This window comes from Pipistrellus hanaki (genome assembly GCF_964339955.1).
Source record: "Pipistrellus hanaki genome assembly, chromosome: 3".
Classification (NCBI taxonomy): domain Eukaryota; kingdom Metazoa; phylum Chordata; class Mammalia; order Chiroptera; family Vespertilionidae; genus Pipistrellus; species Pipistrellus hanaki.
The window spans coordinates 58,400,181-58,410,388 of record NC_140505.1 but is presented as its reverse complement, the minus strand read 5'-3'; the positions used below and the strand labels follow the sequence as shown (position 1 = coordinate 58,410,388).

At 40.0% G+C, this 10,208-nt stretch overlaps 1 pseudogene across 1 annotated transcript; it reads left to right on the top strand.

Moving 5' to 3' along the window:
- Positions 1-1,162: 1,162 nt before the first annotated feature.
- LOC311618579 (kazal-type serine protease inhibitor domain-containing protein 1-like) lies at positions 1,163-9,081 on the top strand (annotated as a pseudogene). Its single transcript has 3 exons — positions 1,163-1,169; positions 1,251-1,367; positions 7,742-9,081. The product of its transcript is annotated as a kazal-type serine protease inhibitor domain-containing protein 1-like (transcript).
- Positions 9,082-10,208: the final 1,127 nt, after the last annotated feature.

Below are 10,208 nucleotides of genomic sequence, written 5' to 3'. Positions count from 1 at the left end.
TAGGAATACCACTTCTGATTACCAACAAGTGGAGCCTTTGTAATGACTTCAGGGGGAAAAAAATCTGTTGGAATAAAGTGAACATGGTATATATTTAATTTTTATAAGATAACCTTTTACCAAATAATTTCTATGGGAAGTATAACAGTGTAACATTAAGACATATGTTGCTGACATAGAGTTAATAAAGACATAGACTCCACTAGCGGAATTAATATTCAAGTGGCTATATTGTCTCTGAGGCTCTTGAATATCAAAAAGGAAGAGATGATTTTATTGATCGGGGAAATGGCAGCAGGTTATGCTTATTGTATATAATAAAGACTATTGATTTTGTTAAGCAGATAAATGGCACTTTAAAAAGCCCATTTCATATCAACTGCAACAGAATGGTACTTTCTACGAGTTTAAAAGTTTTCAGAATCATTTTTAATGGAGCAAAAAGTATAATTTGTCAGGAACATCCTTTATACCAACAGAATAAGAGTTCATTGCTATAATGAAGGTTTTTCTCTAATATCTAAATTGAAATTGCAATCTATTCAACTAAGTTAAAATTATAGGCCATGTTCTCCTTGCAATAAAAGTACTTCATATTAAGAATAATTTCTTCAACTTATACCCCCTAAGGAGTTTGAGAGGAAAAATATTTCTTCCTAAGAAAATTCAGAGATATTCAAAAGTTGATGATGATACTTGAATTGAAAGCAAATATACATTATTTCAGAAAGTTGTAATTATTTCAGTGAGTAATAAGACCTAAAGTGCTGTAGGCTTACTAGAACTTCCTGCAATCTACCACTGAATCACCATTTATTGATATTTCATAATATGCTAATGGAGATGACAGAGCTTGCTATCACATTAATAAAGTATCTTCGAAATAAGACTAATAATTTTGTGTAAATCTATGAACATCTGAATATAATAGAACAAAACAGTATCACTAGAAGGTAAACATTTTGCTTTTATTTGTGTTTTAGAATTGACAGATTTATTATGAAATAAACTGTTGGTAGACAGGTAAGAATCATAGTTTCACTGAATTCACCCAATATGTGAACATCTCTGAGGCTGATCTTAAATTCTCTCAGGGCATATAACTAGACTACATTTTTCAGACTCACTGGTGAGGTGTGACCATGTGACTAAGATCGAGACAATGGAATGTGAGAAATGATAGGTGCCAATCCCCTGACTGGCCCACCAGATTTCCCTTTGTGCTTACCCATGCTCTGTTCTCTTTTCAGCTGGCTGCAACGGTGATGGTCAAGGTAAAAGTGCCCAGTGCTGTCTGCAGGTTCAAGCGGCAGCTGCCAGCCCTGATCACCCCTCTGGATCAGATGGAGGTGGAGAAGCCTTGAGAGGTGATTGGGACCTGTAGCAGCCTCTCTGCTCTCACCTGCAGCTGGCGCGGAGACTTTGCTTATACCCACTTCCGGTGCCCGGTGCAGGCTCTGATCATGCCTTAGGATTTCTCCACATCCCCCCGCCCTCCCCCCCCCCCCCCCCCCCCCCCCGCTTTCCCGCTCCTGAGGGCCAATCATGGCAGCAGCCACCGCTCACACCCACTGATGATGCCGCCCCGATTGCTCTGTGCCATCAGAGGGTGCCAGTGGGGCTGGCACCGTCAGCGTGTGGGATCAGTGGTGGCTGGTGGCGGGAGTGGAGCTGCCAGCAGACAGGGGACCAGGGGCCGTGGAGGGAAGGGCCAGGCAGAGGTGTGGAGGATGGGCCGAGACCCAATCCTGTGTTCACAGCAGCCTTTCAAGTTGAACAGATTCATGCACTGGGCCCCAAGTAGAGACATGTCAGCTAAACATAAACAAAACAAGGACCCAGCCTTGAGCAGAGATCTGGAGCATACTGAAGAATTGGTACTTTCCCTCTAAAGCCTCTTGCTATCCAAGCTTCAAGAGGATGAGATGAGACAAAGAAGCAAATAAATAAAATAAACTAAGAACTAGGACAAATAAAAAGCTTTGGGTCTGTTCACAGGTCCTATAATCCTTGAAGCAAGTAAAAAAAAAAAAAAAAAAAAAAAAAAGCATTCCAAATATTAGAGGAATTTCCTGGCTCTGTCCAGAGAAGCCCTGTGTGAACCCTGCCTCCTGGAGGTGTGGACCTCAGAGGTAATGGATGAGATAGGCCCTCCTAGTAAGTGGCAGTAGGGGGCAGCAGAGGACAAACTGGTGCAAGAACTTATTCCAGAGGCAGAATCTGGGTATAATAAAGGCAAGAATGAGGGTCCTCGCCTCTCCAATCAGATTCTATTATGGCTGTGGACCACTTATGGTTTTGCCTTTTATTCTTCTCTTTTATCTAAATTGAACATGTGTAGTTTAGTGTGAGTGTATATATATGCACACTCAAATTATTTGCCTGTTCTTCCTTTGTCTATTGGGAGGGAAGTAGTGGCAGGTACCTTATCTTCTAATTTATACTAGAAGTTTATATAGTTTCATATAAACTAGAAGTTTAAATAGTTTATACACTTCCTCAGACCATGGGGATTACGGAGATCCTGGACTTTGATCTGTGTGTAGTTACTGGGTAAGTCACTGCATCAATTTCCTCAGAGAACAGGTGACTGCCTTGTCTGCAAAACTGGGCACACGTTACTTTTTTCACTCACACTTATGCTTAGGTATGAACATGCGACTGGTTTCCATCTTAAAGAGTATGAATAGCCGAAACCGGTTTGCCTCAGTGGATAGAGCATCTGTCTGTGGACTAAAAGGTCCCAGGTTCGATTCCAGTCAAGGGCATGTACCTTGGTTGCGGGCATATCCCCGGCAGGGGGTGTGCAGGAGGCAGCTGGTTGATGTTTCTCTCTCATCGACGTTTCTAGCTCTCCATCCCTCTTCCTTCCTCTCTGTGGAAAATCAATAAAATATATAAAAACCACCTACATTAAAAAAAAAAAGAGTAGGAATAGAAGTGATTTGTACCTTAACACACACACCCACAGACCCCACAATATAATTTCCTGTGGGCATTCCTCTGTCTGGTAGTTTGAACATTGGTTGGTGACGATTTGGACTTAGAAGTCATAGTCAGAGAGGCAGAGCATCTCTTATCCTGGGTTTTCTGCATCATTTTGTAGAAAAGAGCCACTCTTTGACCTCTATATCTGAGCAGGATGCTACATGAGCAAGATAAAATTCTAATGTTTTTAAGCATTTAAGATTTATGTACCAAAATTTTTAGGCCTTTAACATCAATCTTTTCCTCCCATTCTTAGTTCTCCCTCCATTAAAAGATACTATAAAATATAAAAAACAGAAACAAAAATTTTTAAAAAGGATAACAAGACTCTAAAGTATATATTGAAGGTTAAAATTTATACTTCAAGTTAGAAAAAAATTATAGAATAATGCTGATAGAAGTATTGAAATGTAAATAAATACCAAAAATGTTTATATGTAGACATGCCTGTGATTCAAAATTTGTGTGAAATACTGAAGCTTAGAGGACATATAAGTATAAAAATTATATTTTGGTTTACTTTAGATTATAATATCTATGTTTACTTCTATGTATAATACATGAGGGATTTTGTCCCTCAAATTTTAAATTATTTTTTGTTAGTTTGTTACTCCTAATTTAAGCTGTACTATATCTTTGCAGTTTTATGGATACTTCACCTAAGAATTAGATTTATTGTATTCATATAAACTTACAAATATTATTACCTGCTAAAATTAATTCCTTCTTATCAGCCCAGTTTAAATAAATGAGTTTCATGATCATGCCAGTGAGGTGATTTATGTTCCTCTGACCTTCCATGGCAATGTGTAATTTAATATTACTTTATGCTTTCTGCCATATGTTATAGTTACTTTTATAGATTTCTTTATTAATTAATAGTATAAAATGCTCTTTGATTGTTTTCACTTTCTTTAGCCCTTGTCCTAGATCTTCAAACCACTATAAGATATTAAAATTGGAAATTTGTAATATTTGCTACAAAACACATGTATTCCTTTAGTTGTCATTCAGGTTCTCTACTGTAATAACATATGACTGAAGTTGAATCTTTCAGAATATTATGACAATACAAACCACAAAAGATAATTTCTCTATAATAATGGCTGCACTACAGCTACCGGCATGGTTTACTTCCTGAGTTTTCCATCTAATCAAAATTTAGTATTCATGGTTTCCATTTCCTAGGTTTGGCAACCACTGGCTTCCTTGGATCTGTTCTGTCTGAATTTCCACTTTGCCAAATGTAATAGGTAGAATGAAAGTACATTTCAATTTCCTAAAGGTTAGAACAATTTATAATCAATGCTAGAGGCCTGGTGCATGAAATTCGTGCAGGGGGGTTTCCCTCAGCCCAACCAGCACCCTCTCCAATCTGGGACCCCTTGAGGAATGTGCAGTTGGACATCCCTCTCACAATCTAGGACTGCTGGCTTCCAACTGCTCACCTGCCTGCCATTCTGATTGCCCTTATCACTTCTGCCTGCCAGACTGATCACCCCCTAACAACTGCCTTGCCAGCCTGATTTATGTCTAACTGTCCCCCTGCCAGGCTATTTGCCCCAACTTCCCTCCTCTGCCAGCCTGGTCACCCCAAACTGCCATCCCCTGCAGGCTTGATTGCCCCAAACTGCCCTCAATTGCAGGCCTGGTCCTTCCCAGCTGCCCTCCCCTGTTGGCTATCTTGTGGTGGCCATCTTGTGTGCACATGGGGACAGGATCTTTGACCACATGGGGGCAGCTATCTTGATCTTATCTGTTGGAATGATGGTCAATCTGCATATTACTCTTTTATTAGATAGGATAGAGGCCTGGTGCACAGGTGGGGGCCTGCTGGTTTGCCCTGAAGGGTGTTCAGAATCAGGGTGGGGCTTCCCTTGGGACATGGGCAGCCTGGGTGAGGGGCCTCAGGTTGTTTGCAGGCTGGCCACGCCCGCCCGCCCCCCCCTCCCTGCGAGGCGATCCAAGTGGAGGCTCTGGTATCTGGGATATATTTATCTTCTACAATTGAAACTTTGTAGCCTGGAGTGGAGGCCTGGGCCAGCCAGGGTGTGTGGAAAGCTTGGCTTCCTCCACTGCTGGGGAAACCCAAGCCTCCCTCCTGCTCTCTGTGGTTGGGGTTAATTTAAATACTTGCTTTGATTGGCTGGTAGCCGTGGCAGGTGGGCGTGACTTGTAGGTGTAGTGGAGTGGTTGTTAATTTGCATAATTTTCCTTTATTAGGTAGGCTTAGCAATTTAAAATAATATTCAGAAGTTTGGCATTAGGCGTGTGAAAGGATCGAGTAAAAAAAGAGAGGACTCATGGACATGGACAACAATGTGATGATTATGGGTCAGAGGGATTGTGTGGAGGTGATAGAGGGGATAAAAGGTTATGAAAATTTTAAATTAAATTAAAAGATATAAAGAGAAAAATAATGTTCACCATATTCATAAATGATGAGCAAAAATAAATTAATACCTTTATATTCTCTATTTCTAACAAATCTGGTATTAGGTTGGTTTTAGAAATAATAAGTGTAGTGCTCAAAAAGTTACATAGCTTATACAAAACAAAAAACCCATGAGCCTTTCCAGAAAAGAAGCACAGAACGTAAATCTAAGAAACAAAAATACCTTTTGTTTTTTCTATGAAGATAAACTTAGAGTTAAATAGGATGAGAAATAAAAGAGAAAATTAAAATCTTTGAGAAAAGGGACACTATAAAAATGTCTATCAAGTTCTTATGATATTATGGGGTATCACAAACATAATTGATGTTTAAAATACATATAAAATATATAAATTTTATATTATATATTATAGATAGTTTATGAATATATATATGTATATATATATATATGTGTATATATATATATATATATATGTTTTATAGACATATATTAGTAGAATCTATAAGCATATACCAGTAGTAATTACTGTGACCAGAGAAATAAAATAAATAGATTTGCTTTTTTTATACCCCAACATTTGACAAGTATAAGTTTAAAAGGCAACAGCTACTTTTTTTTTCTAAATCCCTTTCTAAAATGAATAAATAACTATGAATAGACCTCTTTTTAAAAGAAAATTGGTGAGGGGAGTGGGTAAAGGAGGAGAGAGGCAAAATAGGAAACTGGGCTATGAAGCTGCATTCATCAATGTTAGTGGATGAAAACAGTTGATCCCTCTCTAGGCTGCTAGAGAAAGAACATATTGTGCAATTATGCCCTGTGCTAAATATATAATTGGCATTCAACCAATTAATAATAAGAATGATTCTGTCTGCGATAAGAATAAGACTTCCTATATTAGTCACAGTCTGCCTAGCTTTAGGTTGGCTTAGATAAATGTAGTAAAGACAAGAAAAACATCCCACTCCACAGTTTTGGGCTAATTTAATATCTCTGCTAAGTGCTGAGGTAGTATTGGTGACAGACACGGAGAAAAATGCATGGATTGATTGCACTAATAGATAAATAGAGTCCATTTTAGCACAAAGAGAAAACCTTATAATTAGATGTGAATACCTGGTTTCTTGCCATCCATCACATATGCAAGTTTAGGAAAGTATTTTTGTAATGAATTAGAAATGAGCAATATTTCATAATATGATGTATTATACACATCCTGCCATAAGTGCCTCAATCTGTACTGACAATCATAAGATTCAGAAATGGTTCAACTCTCTTCAAAGACCTTTCCACATACTTCTCTGCCAAATTTTTTGAAGAATTTAGCATTTTTGAAACCCTTGTGTCATCCAAATGTCACATTGTTTTGTAAAACTTTCCTAAAACAACTATCAAAGTCCTACCTAAGTTTGTAAGAAAATAGAAACCCAATAATGGGTACTTTAGCCCATAAATTGAGGATACATACCACATATAAGCATTTAGTGGCTCTATTATAACCAAATAATAATACTAAGAAAATAAGCTAAATACAGCAACTTGTGCATTTTAAATAAAATATTTAGTGAATCAACAAGAATATGTATTTTTATTTATACTCAGACCCAAACCCTAAGCCAAGACCAGACTCAAAATAATTATATATTCTAGTCCTGGTTGGGTGGCTCAGTTGATTGGCACATTGTACACCAAAAGGTTGTGCCTTTGATTCCCTGACAGGGCACATATGCACCTACCTGGGTTGTGGGTTCCATCCTCAGTTAAGGTGTGTATAGGGGTAACTGATCCATGTTTCTCACATCAATGTCCCCCCCCCCCCCCCCCCCCCCCCCCCCCCCCCCGTCCTTCTTACTTACTCCCTCTCTAAAACAAAATTTTACAAAAAAAATCCTTGGGTGAAGATTTTTAAAAATGTATACACTGTAGTCTGTAACTTTATAAGAAAGAGATAACAGCCGAAACCCGTTGGGCTCAGTAGATAGAGCGTCTGCCTGCAGACTGAAGGGTCCCAGGTTTGATTCCGGTCAAGGGCATGTACCTGGGTTGCAGGCACATCCCCAGTGGGGGGTGTGCAGGAGGCAGCTGATGGATGTTTCTCTCACATCGATGTTTCTAACTCTCTGTCCCTCTCTCTTCCTCTCTGTAAAAAATTAATAAAATATATTTAAATAAAGAGATAACAAACATAAGGGGAGATGAGGAGAGGAGAAGAAGGGAGCAATAGAGGGAAAGACTAAAAATGTATCAAGATGTTTGATTAATTCTAACCAGATTTGATTAGCATGAAAACATTGATCAGATACACCAAGCACACCAGAGAGTAGAATAATGAATGTAATAAATAAGAAACAGCGTAGGCGCGGAGCCGCGGGGATGCCTGGCCGCTGGCTGCGTGCTGGACGCCTGCGGCTGCTGCTGGGAGTGCACCAACCTCGAGGGCCAGCTCTGCGACCTGGACCCCGGCGCCCACTTCTAGGGGCGCTGCTGCAGGCGGAGGTGCCCGAGCCGCTCACTGCACCTGCTCTGCGGCTCCCAAGGCCGCACCTACACGCAGCTCTGCCGCCTGCAGGAGGCGGCCCTCGCCCTGCCCGACGCCAACCTCAAGGTGGTGCATCCCGGGCCCTGGGAATCAGAGCCCCAGATCGTGCTGCACCCCTACGACATTTGGAACCTGACAGGGAAGGATGTGATCTTGGCCGCCATCGAGTGGAGGAAGGACGGCCTGGACATTCAGCTGCCGGGAGACGACCCCCACATCTCAGTGGAGTTTAGGGGTGGACCCCAGAGGTTTGAGGTGACGAGCTGGCTGCAGATTCAGGCTGTTCGTCCCAGCGACGAGGGCACCTACCGCTGCCTGGCCCGCTATGCGCTGGGCCAGATGGAGGCCCCAGCCAGCTTGACTGTCCTCACACCTGACCAGCTGAACTCCACAGGCTTCCCCCTGCTGCCCGCCCAGCACCTGGCTCCCGAGGAAGAGGCTGAGAGTGAAGAGGGCGAGGATGACTACTAGGTCCGAAGCCCTGGCCCCTGGGGGAGGGGAAAGGGGGATAGTGTTCATCCCTGCTCTTGAAAAGATCTGGAAAGGGGGAGCAGGGCCCCTCACGTATTGCTTTAATGCCTTTCAGGGCAGACGTAAGAGTGGTGGAGAGGAGACAGAAACTGGAGAAGGGTAAGGAGAGAGGCAGAGACCAGGGAATAGGGGTGCTGGGATGGAAGGAGCCCGTGCAGGAGGTACTGGGCCCGCTGGGCACCAGGTTGGGTGGAGGGTGGCGTGGGGTGGGGGAGAGAGGAGCAGTCACAAAACGCTGTAGACAGCAGGTTCCTCCCTGGCTTTCCAGCAGCCTTTCCTTCAGCCCTGCTCAGCCCATCTTCCTAACTGCCCTTCTGCAGAGCTCATTCTGTTTTCCTAGTCCCTAGTCCTTGCCTTGCCTCAGTTTGCTCTTTCTCAAAACTAACCTAGAAATTTCCCTCTCTCCTGAGTCCCATTGCACTCACTGACCGCGGTCCTTTTTGCTGTTCACCATCCGCTGTCCTGGAGCACACCGGAGCATGGTTTAGTTTAGTGCAGTAAGACAGGCATCTGGTCATGTCTGATTTCTCCTGTCCTTCTGAAAACTCCCTATCTTATACCACTTTATATTGGACCATGCCTAGCACAGGACTGGGCACAGAAAGCACACAATAAAGATTTATGAACGAGCTGACACACACACATAAATAAATAAATAAATAAATAAATAAATAAATAAATAATAAATAAATAAGGAACAGCCTAAAGCTGAAAAATAAAGCTTAAAATTTTATTATTTTTCTGGAGTAGGAAGTAAATAGCTTTAAAATTGTGAAATAAAAATAATCACCTCTGAGCTCATATAGAATAGAAGGTTGGCTGTCTTTTCTCTATCAGGTTGTAGCCTTGCCCTTTAGAATAAGGGAAAGCAGAGAATAATTTTACCAAAATGGTTGGTGTTTATCACTAAATATTGTCACCCAAAGTTCCAAAGTAAATGAAGCCGAATGTCAATTGCTATGATGATGAAAAGTAAGAATCAAATATAGCAGAGCATCTTTAAGAAAATTTACTTAATAAAAATAAGAATGTATATAATATATTTCCTTTTACAGCTACTATCAGGGCAGTAAGGCAAGACTTTTAAAGTTCTTTTTCAAAATATCATCCCTTTTTTTTTCAATAAATATTCATTTCTCTGAAGAACAGATAAGTGGAATTTGCTTATTTTCAGTCAGTTTCACAAGGACTTGGATTAATGTTTAAAAGGAAAGTTTAAAATATTTTATTAAAAATTTTCTTCATTTTTAAAAAAATAAATACTAAAATTAAAAGAGAAATAATTAATGACTTGGTATATAAAATTATTAATGAATCTGAATTTCCTGAGATCCTTAACTCCTTGCCTCAGGTAAAACTTTGACAATAAAAATGAATAACATACATTTGAACAATTAGAAAATAATGAAAAGCATTCAGGAATGACATTTGACAAAAGCAGATAAGGGAATATTGTACTTGAAAAAATGAACATTTTATAGATCAGTTGCCCCTGATGTGATATATCATAGATTATTAAGAAAATTGTACACCAGTATACTGAATCACTTTCAATTAGTTTGGGGCAAAAGAAAATGGACTATACCTAATTAATAATGACAATGAAAGATGTTGATTCAATGTAAGATGTTTATAAATTATAAATGAGATAAAAACATACAACTAAGAAAATACGTCTACACTTTGATACACATCTAAACCTAGCAAGAAAGCAATTTTAGAAATAAAACTATTGAAAGAAAATATACATTGAA